At 42.3% G+C, this 15594-nt stretch overlaps 1 protein-coding gene across 1 annotated transcript in view; it reads right to left on the reverse strand.

Moving 5' to 3' along the window:
• Positions 1-8287, reverse strand: part of PUM3 (pumilio RNA binding family member 3) — a 69881-nt gene extending 61594 nt beyond the window's left edge. The window contains exon 1 of the mRNA XM_064736556.1: positions 8196-8287. The gene's annotated coding sequence lies outside the window, so the exon portion shown is untranslated. The remainder of the gene's footprint in view (positions 1-8195) is intronic.
• Positions 8288-15594: the final 7307 nt, after the last annotated feature.

Raw genomic sequence — 15594 nt, forward strand, 5'->3', positions numbered from 1 at the left:
GGCTGTTGAGCATAGGAAGAGGTGGAAATACTCAGATGTTATGAGACTGCACAAGAATATTTTCTTGCTGCCATACCAGACAGAGTCTACATTTCAGGAGTCTGCAAAACTCTGAAAATCCCTTTCTTCCATGAAGAACTTCCACTCTGAAAATCCTTGTGGTTAGCCACATTTGCTCTAAATGAGATAAACTTGATAAGATACAGTCATGTTTAAGAGGTCATGTTAATGCCTGGAGGAATCTAGAGGTTCTGGATAAGGCTTTGATCTATCTAGTTTTCATCAAGGATTGCAAGATGTGGTTACTTAAAAGCCTTGCAACGAGGTCGTCCTTGGCACAGTTAGCCCAAGCCGTGCCCAGAGCACATGTGAGAGCCGCATGCCCATCCTGCTGCTCTGCCTGGGCTGCTCACACATCTCTTGTGATCCCTGATCCCTGCTCAGCCTTATGGGATCCAAATTTCCTCAGACCACTGCCTTCTGGAGAGAAAGGAGCAGGTTCATTGGTACTGGAAATGTTGGTATAAAATTAATTATGACAATTGAGAAAGCAAGAGTGGAGTCCCTTATCTCTCCCATACCTTTGTCATTCTCTCATTGTCCCATGTCAGTTGCCTGCAGTATGGGACATCAAAGAACATTAACAAAGGTGTTGCCAGAGGTGTTGTGCAGTGTGATGCTCCCAAAACACCTGTGCTGGACTTGCAGGCCTCTGCCAGGCAATGCAAGCTCTGGACATCTAAGAACAAGTTGACAGGGATTGCCAAAAGCAAAAGCACCCCCAAAGCTTTCAGTGTTCCTGAATTAAGTACTTAAGATGAATACATAACAGGTATTTTTCAGTCTAGACTGCTGTTTGCTGTGAGAAATTAAACCCTCCTGAGATGTCAGCACTGATTGTTTTTGCATCCTTTAGAAACTTTCTTGTTTTAAGCAATTAAACACCAGTACTTTCATACTGTTCTTAGTATGCTTCTTTATGAGTAGGTTCAGTCCTGCTTAATGTGTGAGCTACCACATTCACCTCTGTTCCAGCACTGACACAGTCCTGCTGCCTGTGATGAATGAGAGGGCAAGAGCCCAGGCAAGTCCTGCCTTTGATGCAGATTTCTGAGAGTGGCTGTTTGACGTGGCCTGTGCCAGACTGCTCTCGCTGACAAGTTCTTAATAATGGTTGATTAGGTCTATTACAAGGTGAATTATTTATTGAATTAACAAAATTAACAGACATAAGACTTTATACAGACTACTTAGTACACAGAAATAAAACAAAAAGAACTACTAGTAGACAAAATACAGTGCATTATAAAGGTACCTCTATTTACAGCCAGCACAGAAATAGTACAGATTAGGATTCAATGTAATTAACCACTGAATTGGTGATGGAGTACACTAGAATTCTTTCACTCAGTTGCCAGGAAAGTATCCAGCAAATTTGCATCCAAACTCTGCTTGAGAAGTCCAACAGGTTTCCAGGGTGTGTGTAGGAGGTTTCTGCCTCCATGAAAGTTTGTGTAGCTTTTATAATTTGTAAAGTAGTGTCTCAGTCAGAAATATCCAGCTTACCTCCCCACGTGTTCTCACACTCAGGTGTTTATTGGAAGTTCTACCCCTGGTGCCACAGAGAGAAATAATTCACTAGCAAGTGACAATTTACAAGTCAGAGAGCTGGCCTAGGTCATGTCATCACACCATGTGTGGGGGGGAGAACGTCCAGAGCTATTGCACCAGAGCTATCGCACCAGCTGATCGACAGAGCAGAAAAGCTCTTCTGTGTAGGGGGATGTCCTGCCACAGTGCCATCTCCTTGATTCCTCATGAATTCCCTTTCAAATTGCACGTCAGTGCATGCTCTAATCCTCATCAACTGCTTTTCTTCAAAATCTTCAAAATCCACAGTTTTCCACAGGCAGTTAAAAAAATCTCCAAATAACCAGACTAAAGTTTCATACTAAAGTGGTATCATCAGGCCCACTTTGAGAGCAAAGCAAGCAAACCCTATATATATTCCTGGTAGGTCACAAGGCAAATGTCCATGTTAAGAGGTAGTCATTTACCTGAAACACTGTTTTGGAAGAACTAGAAATAGCCCAAAAGACTCAAGTATCTGATACTTGAATAGAAAAGAAGCAAGCAGAATTCCATCTAGCTGCCTTGGTGAGCAGTATCTGTTCTTAAAAGCCTATTATTTTCAAGCCACAATAGATAAGAGACCAATTAATGAGTTGATTCCTGGTACTTTTTCCATTGGGAGCACCTGATTCATTGTACAACTAGGAATGCTTCATTGAGCACCAGAAAGTACATTTCTGAAGGTGAAGAAGGGCAGTATCTACTGTCAAAGATATAATTTCCAGTACCACCTGTTCCAACTACATGCTCTAGAAACACTTCTTTGGGGTGCTGCAAGAGGGCTTTTATTTTCACTAATCATTCTAGTGTGATTTAGAGCAATTCTAGTGTGATTTTTCCTTTTCTTCTATTTTGAATAACTTGTTAGCCATACAGTAGTATACTTACTTGCCTTGCTTCCTTCTTGGTAAAATTGGAAATGTAGCCCTTTCAGTGAATTTTTAATATTGAGAGACCCCCAAAGCTCAGTGTTACCTAAAACCGCTCCAACAACAACCACCAGCAGTTATGCATCTCAGCCACTTTATTGTATCCAGTTACAACTCCTGCAAAACCTCATACTGCTATTTGAAATTTGACTTTACATGGTTCCTGTCTACTCAACTTGACATGTAATGAGTCAGTGCACCTCCTTTGTTATACAAAAAAATCTTGGAGGCCATGAGCCTGGTGTAAAGTTACCAGATTTGCAGAGAGAAGGCCACACTCCTTTTCTAATTACAGAGATACTTATTTTTACTTTATTTTTCCTAATTCCATGTCCACATCCTTCTGAGAATATCATTACATTTCAACTACAGTTTTATGTGAATAAAACTTAAAGAGAATGAGCTACCATGAAACAGCGAAGAAAGAGTTGTGATGATACATGACTTCTGATCCTTTAGAAAACAATATAACAAGACTGATATTATCAGATCATCATAACCTCAGCACACATGGTTTGCTCTCCAGATATCTGTACTAAAGGGCTGCCATTTGCTTTCAACACAAAATAACGTAATCATATAAGCACATGTAAGTGTAATGCCACCCATACACCTTCCAGGTATATGGCAACTGAAGTTAATGGCAATAAATCACAGCAGAAAAATCATTAGTATACATTTTTATAAGATGAGGATTTGTGCCTGACTCATTCAAAATTAGAAACCTCAGAGAGGCAGGTCCCAAGGAAGATGTGAAGGATCATAAAGAAAAAAAAAAAAAAAAGATAATAATATAAATATGTGATAAGATACAGCAGACTTTCCCTGGGGCTTTCACTAATTTACTAACCCTTACAAAATTCATCACCTTCGATAAATGAAGACACCAACAATCTAAAAATAGTCTTTCTTGCATATATAATGCCCAAATTTTACTCCCTGTCTTGACTTGACCTAACACATATAAGGACCAAACCACACATTTATTACAGATTTCCTAACCTTTTTTCAACTGTAAATAGATAAAGAGAAACTAATCTGCCACCCTCCCAGTTTTTAGGTTTGTCATTTACAACAAGACTACTGCAGATATTGTTACATGGAAGGTAAGGGGAAAGGAAAAAAAAAATCAGTATTTCAAAAAAGACTGTTTGCTTTTCAAAACAAAACTAAAGACTACTCTTCCGGTTTCTTCTAGACCATCCTATCCATGTCCTTTAAATAAAAAGACAGTTTGCAAAAGCAGCTTACCTAGGCATTGGTGAGTTTGCTCTGTATATAACTAGAGAGAAAAAATGCTTTATATTTTAGGCTGCTGTTGAATTTTGTCAAAATATCTGCTGAATCAGAAAAATACTACTTTCTACCCCCCCACTTCAAACTACTAGTAACAGCTAATAACTCTTTCCTAATACCTTTCAAAGGTATCAGGGATTTTGTTTCCTAGTAACCTCAGGCAAAACAAATAATGAGTGTAGAGCTAGTGTAATAGGCTTTTGTCCAGAACTTGCACTTTAATGCAGAAATACATGGGTTCTGCAGCGGTTAGTTCTTCTTTTCAGCTTCTAAACGGATCTAAACTTTGTTTCACATTAAAATTGCCATGAATGAGCACCATGTTATCTACTTCTGTTAGGTACAGCAAAGCTGGATGTGTTTTTTGAAGCTTAAATCCTGATGTGTTTATATCCTTGATATTTGTAAAGGACAAAAAAATACAGTAATAAATCAACAGATGAAACCAAAACCACTACAAGATTCCAAGGATTCTTGTAAGTGTATTCAAGACAGCTTATTTTGTTAGATAAGGTGGAAAAAATACTTGAGACAAACTGCAGCTAATGGTCTTTCAGAGCAATTAAGCAACAGTATAACTGAATTAGAGCTGTACCATATGCCAAACTCTGAACCTTTCAATAACTTCAGTGGTCTCAGTTTAAGACCACTAAGATCAGTTTACATACCAATTTACACAGGACAGGGAATCCATGAGGCCTAGCAGGTCTGGAGAGGCCACCACACTACTATATTTGCATCTTAGGACTCTGCTATCTGCTCTTAAGGTTCCTTAGATCCAGATGGGTTGCAGCTCTGGATTTTCTCTTGGCTTTCTAGGAACACTCTCTGGACAAGAATTTTCTACTTTCTTCTGAGAAGTGCTCACTATTTTTACCAGTGTATTTGCTTTTGCAATTCTGTTATGATCATTCCATAAACCACCTATAAATTACATTTTTAGTATCACACCCCAAAGCAATGCACTGTGTCAGAGAGCAGGATTTCTTCTGTTCAACACCCATTAAAATATTTTGACTGAAGGTCCGAGTCTTCTTAGTAGCAGCTGCCTACCTTTCAGGAGTTGTTTTGCTGATTACATTTTCATTTCTGAACCAGCAGTAATGAACTGTCCCAGACAGTAATTCAGGCCAAGTCATCATCTGTCTTATTGACAATACCTCTCCTCCACAAGCGGCCTCAAGAGGCCCAAGAGTCTGCAGCTCTCCTTGGCTTCACAGCTCACCAGAATCCATGGTTTTCCTGATGGATGCTCCTCCCAAAGCAGTGCAGCTCCAGCTCAGAGCCAGTCCGTCTGCTCAGAAGTATACTCACCTGCTGCCTGAGGCACCTGTACTTGGTTCTTCTTTCTCCACATATATGAATACTGCATTGTGGCAATTATTGCTGTCTACTGTCCCACACCTGAAGCAGGTCCATTGTCTGATAAAGCATAATGACATCTTTTTCTGTGTTTTAATATCTTGTATTTGTCAGTCTTTGCAGGAGCCAGTTATTCCACTTAAGAAGAAATTCTATTGCTTCAGCGTTCCTTTCTGGGTAACAGAGTGGTTGTACTTACATCCCGTGACTTTAGACCCTGTATTGCCCCAGCATGCATCCCCATGAAGGGTAAGTGCTTAACGCCTGAGCTGGTGGAATTCTTACAAACAACTGCAAGCAAGGAGCACAAAGTCCAGCAGCCACTCACTTGTTGGACTTTAAAATCACTCTGAGTACCAGTCATAAACTGTATACTGTGTATTATGCTATGTAATGTAGTCTGCATTCTTAGTTAGCTCTGTACTTATTTACAATTATTAAATTACAGACAATAACACAAAAGAATCAGACAAATGCAGTAGTGATACATGAAGTATAAAAACTATAGATAAACTGAGTGCTGTAACAACATCCAGTCCTGATGGATCTGAACTTGGATTAATTTTTGACCAGACAGTTTGACCAGGAATATTTTATGACTTGAAAACACACATAAAAAGTGCATGCTTTATTCTCTAAAAAAATATTTTCTAGAAAATATTTTCTTATTGGTAAAGAAAGAAGATGGTTTTGAAAGGTAGATTTTTTTTTTCATTTTGTTGTTTGTTTTTGTTACTTAAATGACAAAATCATTTAGGTTGGAAAAGAGCTCTAAGATCATTGAGTCCAACTATTAATTTTTTCCAGACTTATCCAATACATAGGGGACATATATTTATGTAGGAAGTTTGAAAGTAAAGTAATTTTCATCATTTCAGTTTGAAGCAGGGAGGGGGAAAAAGTCAAGATTTCAAATTATGTCAATTCTTTTTATTGCTTAAATGACATATATCTACCATATGTAGTATGTTTTTCTAGTACTAGTATCTGCTTATTGGAATGATCTTACTAATGTTTGTATTTTTTCACCCACTGGTACATTAGCAGTACTAATTATAGGCTGCACCATCTAGCTATTTGCAGACTTCTTCTCTTACCTAACACACAAAGTATTCAAGCATCAAGTTGCTGATCTACCAACTTTCATAAAAAGTTTTGTATTACCCATAGGGTCAGATAGGGCTTAACTTGAACATCTTCTTACAAATGGAAAAGAAAAAAGAAGACAGCCTGTACCTCAAAACAGCTTTGCAATATTCCTCTCTTTTACCAACAACAGCACACCGATGCATCCTCACCCAAAACTTACAAATGTGGTTTTATTAAACTAAAGCCCAGTGTTGCTGGACACAAAGAACTCAATGTACGCACACTATAGCATCAAAGTTTTCAGTTGTGTTCTATGTGAGCCCTTACGTTAATATAAAAAAAATTCCCCAAAGCAAGAAATTGTTAACTTTGAATTTCTCTCTGCTTCCAGCAGGTCGTTCACATGAAAGAATGTGTATAAAAGGAAACACCAAGAGAATAGTAACTACAGATCAGTCTTCTGAGTAATACAATGCAAGACAGAAGCCCATATCAGCTGTGATTAGTGGTCAGTTAATGTCACTTATGCCTTCTTAAATGACATGTTAGATGACTGAAAACCCAAGTCCATAGCCAGTACTAATACTGATTCATTTACATTGCTGACCAAAAACCAAGCATAACTCAGCACAAGTAAAATATCTATTCCATCAATCCATTCAGAAGTTACTGAGATCCATTTTGAAAAACCAAAGCCACGACAAGCACTGCATGTCTAGAACAGTTCCAGATTGGTCTCCTTCGTCCTCCTCACTAACTGCTTTCTGTACATACACCAATTTCAGGTGGGGGTTTTTTTCATCATCTTCCCCTCACCTAGATTCAAGCAGTTGGTTTTATTTTAAAATTTCAGCTGTGCTATTACCCTGTAGAGACACAAATTTGAAAGATTGCTTTCAAAAAAGTCAGTAAAGATGTCCATGCAGACATCACTTCTGCATCTTAAGCCAGCCTACTTAGACAAAGACCAGAACCAGAGAGAATTCCTTCAGGACTAAGCAGTACCCTTCTGGTGGACCAATTTGGACTTTCCCAGCAGCAACAGTGCATCCCAACACACTGCTGTGCTCTGCTGCCGTCTCAGCACAGCAGTCCAACTAGCAGCAGCAGCAGCAAAACAAACGTAGTTATGTTCATACAGCTGCAGACTGGCTTCCATTACTTTCTACCCTTTTCCAGCTGGTTTTCTCTCTCCCATTTGGCTTCATAGCGAGAGAAGACCCTGTCCTTCAGGTAAGGGGGAAAGACCTCTTCTGACCATCCCTGCCTTAAGTTACAAACTCAAGAAGAGGGAGAAGAAACAACCGTGGCACACCAGCCTGTACCTTTCCCGGACGGAGCAGCTCCCTACAGCCGAGAAGCGCTGCCCCGCTGCGCTAGCCGGGACAGCCGTGCCGGGACAGCCGTGCCGGGGGGTCGCTCTCCCAGCGGCTGCCGGCCTGACCCTCCGCCCGAGTGCCCGCTGGATCTTCGCCAGCAGCACCAACGCCGCGCCCGAGGAAAGCCGCTCGCACAGACACGGGCTCCAAGGGCTGAAGTGACCCCGGCCCGGCCAGGCCTGCCGCTGCCGAGCCCGGCGTCCCTCGGCGCAGGGGCCGAGCCTCAGCCGCCGCACACCGCGGGAGACGCGGCCCCGCACCCCCCGGCCCCGCTTAAAGGCCACCGCCGGCACTTGGGCCAGGCGAGGGAAGACGGCGGGAGCCTCTCGCACCGCACCGGGGCTGCGCGCAGTGCTGACAGCCCGTGAGCCACAGCACCTCGTCCCGCCGAGCCGCCAGCAAGAAGTACCCGGGGCGCTTAGGGACCAGCTGCTTCCCGGCCGAGCGGGATGCAGAGCCCGCCCTGGGCGGCGACCCGCGGCAGAAGTCGGGGAGCTTCGGTACCCACCCGAGTGTCACAGTCACGTCCGCGCACCTCTTTCTCCAGGCTGCAGGACGTTCTGGCCGGGGCTGACGAACAGCAATCCCGCCGGCAGCCCCTCCCTAGCGTGGAGCATCCTCACGCTTCAACGCTGCGGGTGCGGAGAGAGCACGGCCGTGATCCCGTGTCCCCCGCTCGTCCCCGCGTCTGTGTCGCTGCGCCCAGGGGAGGCAGCGGGGCACGCGACGCGAGGAGCTGGTGACACCGTGACACCCTTCCTCCCCCCGTCCGTGTCTCCCTGCTGCATGACCACGGCCCTTGGGGGCAGCCCTGTGTTGAGACCGCAACCTGAGGTTCGTGGCAGCCATGCAAGGGAGAAGGTTCGCCAGCTCCTTGGGAGTTCAGCTTTCCCCTCCCTGGCGTTTTCACCTTCGCTTTATTTTCGAGGAGCATAAGGGTGCAACTGTGATGTCCAGCAGTGGGTGTCGCTGTTTTGCTATAAAAGTTTTTCCTGGATTGTTTGGTTTTTGTTGGGAGTTAGGTAGTGCCAGCCCCGCCCCGTCGTGGTCAAAGGGAAAAAAAAAAAATCTCCTGTTAATTAATTTAGCATGTACGCCACTGTGCCGAAAATACACTATGAAGGTTAATCAATCAATCTTTGAGAAGTGCTCTTGGGTTTACATACTGTGTGGATTTTAAGTTGGCGTCAGCTGTGTTTCCAGACATTTTGTAGTATGAATGTCGGTAATGTGTGGAATCAATGGTTACTTCGGCTATCCTGTATGGAAAGGAAGCAGATGTATCCACCCTGAATGCATTCAAAGGATTGTGGGGTTGTACAAAGTGACAATCTCCTGCTACATAGAGAATGGTTCATCCGAGAATTGTTCCTTTGAGCTTCTTTAGCCACAAGATGTAGAGAGATGGGGCACACTTTGCTGAACCTCTGTTTGCACTGATGACTGAGAGGGTTCATGTATAACCATAACTTCTTAATTATTCCTGTGAGGGAATTTGATGTTACCCCTGTATGAAGGAGGAACAGGGATGTGCACGTGCCATCAGGTGCACAGCGCACTGCACACAGTCAGTACTTCAGCACTCAGCAGGATTACTTAAACCCAAACCAAATTCCACAGCCTCTTAATTAACACCTAGTCCAAATCACAGAGATTTCTGGGCTGTCAAATTCATTCTTGCAATGAAAGGTTGAATAAATACAGGTAAGGCAACACGGCATTTGTTTAGCACAGAAGAAGGTATCTACAGGTAGCTGAAATACAGGGCAAATGCCAGCTAAGGGTTGTAGAAATCTAGTGGATAAGCAGGAAAGTGACATGCAGATAGATTTTACCTCTCCTAGATGTGAGAACCTGATGATGCAGCAGTAATAAAATGGAGCAACAGGCAGGATGTTGCTCACAATACTCTGAAAAAGATGGTGGCAAGACTAGTTTGAAGGGTAAGTTTTTTCAATGTACAAGGAGACAGAAGAGTATCTTTTTTTAACCAGGATCTTTACTGGATGACTACCTCACCTCAGCAGAAGTGTAACACTGACCACCCAGTCCTTGGCAGCTTCTCATGAGCATAAAACACAAATAGTGTCCCACAGAAGAGGCCAACATCAGGCAATGGTTGTTGCTGCTTTTACTGCCTCAGCTTCAACTTGCAGCCTTGGTTCCAACTTCAGGCCCCACCATTAAACCACTAAACAGCTATATGCCTGTGGCTCCAGTGCACTAGTTTTTAGCTGCAACTGTGAGTCTAAGGTAGCAAGCTTGCTTCCTGAAACAAATATATGTGGTTTTGAGGAAGGAAGGGGGGAACAGGGACATGCGGGGAAGAGTTCTGAGATAATTTTTGTGTTGCAGCCCTTTATCAAACATACACTGGGCAAATACGTTTTCTGAAGGCATAAATTAGTTTTAATTATCAAATCAAATAAGAGAACAATGCATCTGAAAAAACTCACCTGTATTCCTGAAAGTTTGAACAACAACAGGTAGTATGAACTTGAAATACTGAGGACAGGAAATTTTGATCCTTCCTTTTAGTCTTTATTGCACATGTTAAATTGTTAGGTGAATCAGCAAAAAAAACCCCTCAAAAAGACCAAAACCCAACTAACAATCAATTTATATTCTGCCTTTGTAATTTCCAATGATTTTCCTATCCAGATTTCCATCAGTCTCTTTAAACTATGGTGTTACTCAAGAATGCGAGGAAATAACTACAAGGGTTATTGCTCAAACAAGTCACTACCATATCCCTCATGCGGTGAATTCCATCAAAATTTGACTGTAAACACTCTGCAAGATGTTGCTCACCTAAAACTGCTACCTGGTTGTGAATGCCTTCTTGTGTGTGCACCATTGTGGTTTCAAAACTAATCTGTGGAAGTAAGAGGAAACCAGTTTTTAATTCAGTTTTGTCTTTCATTGACCATCAACAGTCAGCAGTATCAGCAGTATTGAGTTAATGCTACCAATGAGCACCTCATTAATTCTATAAACACTAGATTTTCAGTATCTCTTGGTAAATCAAATATTTTGTACTTAAAACAAAATTTAAGTCTAGAGGTGCAACAATATGCTCTATTAAACATTATTGTTGAGCTGCTGCTTTGACACTGAAGGCTAAAACAGATCAACCAACACTTGTTCCACAGGCATACCTGTGGCCGCAGCTCTGTTCACAGAGAGCAGCAGGTACAACGTTCCCAGGATTTTCCCTGGGGAAGGCAGTGAGAAGCTAAGAGAGAGAAAACAATTCTTATCTCTATTTGCTGCTCCTGTTGTTTGGCACATATGGAATGTGTTATGGAGATTTTTTACCAAAGAGAGATTTCTTAACTGGACACTGGTGATGGTTGTTTGGATTGATTGACCAGTTAGGTCAGAGCTGTGGCGTGACTGTCTGTAAGGGGTGACGCGTTTTTCTTTATTTTCCTATAGAGTAGTAGAGTATAGTTTTGGGATAGTATAATATAATACAGTATAGCTTAACAAAGCAATTGTTCAGCCTTCTGAATAATGGATTTCCCATTCTGGGGTTTGTCTGCTACTATATGTACCCTGTGCTGTAACAGAGAATTGGGCTTGAATGTCACAGTCTTTCCCAGCTGGACTGTTGTCTCTGCAGAGTCTCTTTGCCTTTAAAATCAAGAGCAACAGCAGGTACAATCCTGCTTAGTGGGTTTAAAGGTGTCAGATCTGGTGGTGTTAAATGAGACCACTTCTTTCCCCATCAGACATCACAACAGGATTTGTCTACAATGGATTACCTATTTGATCACTTTTTTATTTTTAACAAAAACTCCACCCACACTTTAAAGAAATTTAAATCAATTAAATTCTCTTTAATAGGAAAAAGACAAAAAAGCTTGATTGGGGTGCATTATTCAACATAGATATTGTTAGTTATTCTGGCCAGTTTGTCAGCAGAAACATCCAAAGCCAAGTGGTTTTTTGTCTACCTGTTGGTGTAATAGAGCATAGATTTGAATTTGCCATAATAAGTGGATGGAGGTAAGGTGTACAGGTAGAAGAATTATGCTTCCCAAAGACAAACAAAATAGTCCACCAAGAAGTTCACAGGAAGGTAATGTGGTCATTTATATGGTGATGATTTGGGCTGTCCCATTTTCTTGCAATTTTAATAATTGCAGATTTTGATTTTGGCTGTTTGACTTTCTTGGGTGAAACCTGGAGGAAGAAGGGAAGTCTAAATTTTTCTTGGGCATTGCAAACCATTGCAGACCAGGGAAATTGATGAAGTGATTGCTACTGTTCTGAATAACAGTCACCTTGTCACTCACATGGACCAGTAAATTCAATGCCTGTGTTGCAATGACACTGTCTGTGACCCTCACTTCAACATGTCACTATTGCAGCTTTTTCAGCTCTTTCTGACTCCCTCTGCCAGGACATCACTTCTAGTGGGGAAAGGTAACATCCAGCTGCAGAGCACTGAGACAGCAGCTTTTTAACACCTCTTCCATCTAGAGCTCTGAAAATGTGTCTGTTTGACTAACAAGTAGGTTACTGGATAAGTACTGACCAACCACATCTGCCATGAACTCTGATCATAAAAGCAGCAGCAGATCTTGTGTACGGTGTGCCCATGGCAAATGCCTATACACAGAGTCACTCTTTACTAGAACAGTTCTGCTTATAAAACATTTAGAATAAAATGTCAGCAGTAGCATATTTCAGTCAATAAGGGGTTGTTTTGGTTAGTCTGATATGTTAGGTTAGTTAATGTACTGGGGAAATACATGTACAATGGGATTTAGCAAAATTTTGAATGAGAACAGCAGAGCTAAGTCAGAATAAAAACTCTCTCTAGCATACTGTTAACAGTGCCAAAAATAGATCAAGGTTTCTTCCTCTTGCTTGTCTTGGTCAGATGCTTTTGTAGAAAAATAACTGGCTTATATTTCATGTGGTTTTTGGCATAGACCTTGACACAGAATGAAACAATTGATGCACACTGGATTGCTGCAGGCTCTATGTGATTTTACATAATTAAACTGAATGCTTTAGGTAACTCAAATTAAAAATACTAACATAACTAGATATAGAATGTATCTTACTTATTTGACAATAACATTGTGCAGAAAATTACCTTATAGAAGTAACATAAATAATTTATTACCTTTCTTACACTTCCTTTTTCTTACAATACCCAGTATTTTCAAGTTTCTCCCACATTTTACCTGTACTTTACACTTAGAGCTCTGGATCTGTGGATCTGTGTTACTGTGAACGAAACTTTCATAATAAAATCAGTTCAAATATGAACAGCAACAGGTTGAATTTTGCAGGGTCTTCCTGGTAGTACTGTCAGTAGAAAAGAGCTGAGCAATGTAGGCTGTTGGTTATTTCAGGAGTTGGTTGGTTTTGATCCCTCTAGGGACGATGTCCTCTACACATTGCTTTCCCATGTATGTGTCAGAGAAAAGCCTATTTAGTCTCAGCAAGGCACATGCTAGAAAATGAAGCCTCGACTCAATTAGCAAACCAATTAGGAGTATTCTGCAAACATAGACTAGCACTCTTAGGGAGTGATTTGATTGTATTGAAATTGATGATTATGATGAAGATGACAAGGCTGAGTGCCTATGGTAAGACAGGGGGAAGATCAGCAGGGCAGATGTCATGGTGGGAGTCTGTTAGAGACCACCCAACCACGATGAACAGGCACATGATGCATTCTTCAAGTGGCTGCCACAAGTCTCGTGGTTGCCCTTTTATGTGTGTATGATTCCAGCTTGCCAAATGTCTGCTAGAAATAGAACACAGCAGAGACAAAGCAGACCGGAGGTTCTTGGACTGTGTGGAAGGGAACTTCATGAACAGCTGGTGAAAGAGCCTGCCAGAGGAGATGCCCTGCTAGACCTGTTGTGGTTTTTTTTGTTTGTTTTGTTTGTGTTTTGGTTTTTTGTTTTGTTTGTTTGTTTGTTTGTTTTTTGTGTATGTGCTTGTTTTGGCAGGGGTAGAGTTAACTTTCTTCATAATGGCTGCTTTGGGGCTGTGTTTGAACACAGAGTTGATAATACAGAGATGTTTTTGTTACTGCTGGGTAGGGCTTGCACAGAGCCAAGGCCTTTTCTGCTTTTGGTGCAGCCACACTGGGGAGGGACTGGGGGTGCTCAGGAGGAGACTCAGTCAGGACGGGTGACTCAAAGTGACCAAAGGGATATTCCAGACCATGTGACATCATGCTTAGAATGTAAGTGGGTCTGCTTGGATTGTGCATGGCTTTTGCTTTCCCTATTAAACTGTCTTTATCTCAGTCCACAAGTTTCCTGGCATTTATCCTTCCGATTCTCTCCCTGATCCCACTGGCGCGGGAGTGAGCAAGTGGCTGCTTGGGGCTTGGCAGCTGGCTGGGCTTAAACCATGAGACGAGCAAAGAAAGACTAGTGGATGATGCGATGGTTGGTGGCTGTCTTGGGCAGAGAGATCATGAAATATTAGTTTTCAGTACTGGGTGGATAAGGAGGGGCACCAGCAGAACTTCCACCTTGGACTTCCATCTAGCAGACTTTGGCCTGTTTAGGACATTGATTGACAGAGTCTCTTTGGAGTCAGTCCTGAAGGACAATGGAATCCAGGAAGGCTGGATGTGCTTTAAAAAGGAATTATTAAATATTCAGGATCAGGCTGTCCCCTTGTCTAGAAAAACAAGTCATCAGGAAAAAAGACTGGTTAAAGAGAACTTGGGGGAAAAAAAGAGAATCTATCATCTCTGGAAGGAGGGTCAAATAACCTGAAAGGACTGTAAGGATGTTGCAAGATCATATAGGGAGAAGATTAGAGGGGCAAAGTACTACTAGAACCTGATTTGGCCACAGCAGTAAAAGACAGCAAAAAAGGCTTGTATAAATTCAGTGATAGCAAAAGGAGGGTCACGGAGTGTCTTCATCAATTGAGGAATGCAGAGGGCAGTGCAGTGAGTGACAGGGTATGAGGAAAAGGCAGAGGTATTTAATGCCTTCTTTGCCCTGGTCTTAATTTCATTCCCACTTGTCCTTTGGATACCCAGTTTGAGAAATTACCAAACCTGGAAATTGGTGATGGGCAGATGAGTGAAGCCCCCATAATGCAGGAGGAAATGGCTGGTGACCTGCTGTGCCAATTAGACACTCACAAGTCTATGGGAGCTGGTGAGATCCACCCAGAGTAATGAGGGAACTTGTAAAACATCTTGCCAAACCACTCTCAATCATCTGCCAACAGTCCTGGTTACTGTAAAAGTTCCAGAAGAATGGAAATCAGCAAATGTAGTGTCCGTCTGCAAGGACAGCTGGAAGGATGATCTGCAGGGCTGTAGTTACCTCAGTTCTGAGCAAGGCGGTGGAAGAGATGCACGAAGCCCATTATATGGCACATGCAGGGCAACTAGGGGATCAAGCCCAGCAAACATGTATTTACAAAAGGCAGGTCCTGCTTGACCAACCTGATCTCCTTCTATGACAAAGCAACCTGCTTAGTAGATGAGGGGAAGGCTGTGGGTGTTTTCTGTCTGAACTTGAGTAAATGCATTTGACTCCATTGTCCACAGGATCCTCCTAGAAAAACTGCTTGTGGCTTGGATGAGTGGACTCTTTGGTGGGTAAAAAAACTCCCAAGATAGTCGGGCCCAGAGAGTGGTGGTGAATGGAACTAAATCAAGTTGGTGGCCAGTCACTAATGGTGTTCCCCAGGGCTCTTTTTGTTGTGTTTAACACCTTTATCAATTGTCTGGGTGTTGCAATTGAGTGTCCCCTCAATCAGTTTGCAGATGACACCAAGCTGGGTGGGAGTGCTGACCTGCTGGAGGGCAGGAAGGCTCTGCAGAGGGATCTGGACAGGCTGGATCATGGCTGAGCCCAGTGGTGTGAGGTTCAACAAGGCCCAGTGCTGGGTCCTGCCCTTGG

The sequence above is a fragment of the Zonotrichia leucophrys genome, chromosome Z (assembly GCF_028769735.1).
Source record: "Zonotrichia leucophrys gambelii isolate GWCS_2022_RI chromosome Z, RI_Zleu_2.0, whole genome shotgun sequence".
Lineage (NCBI taxonomy): Eukaryota > Metazoa > Chordata > Aves > Passeriformes > Passerellidae > Zonotrichia > Zonotrichia leucophrys.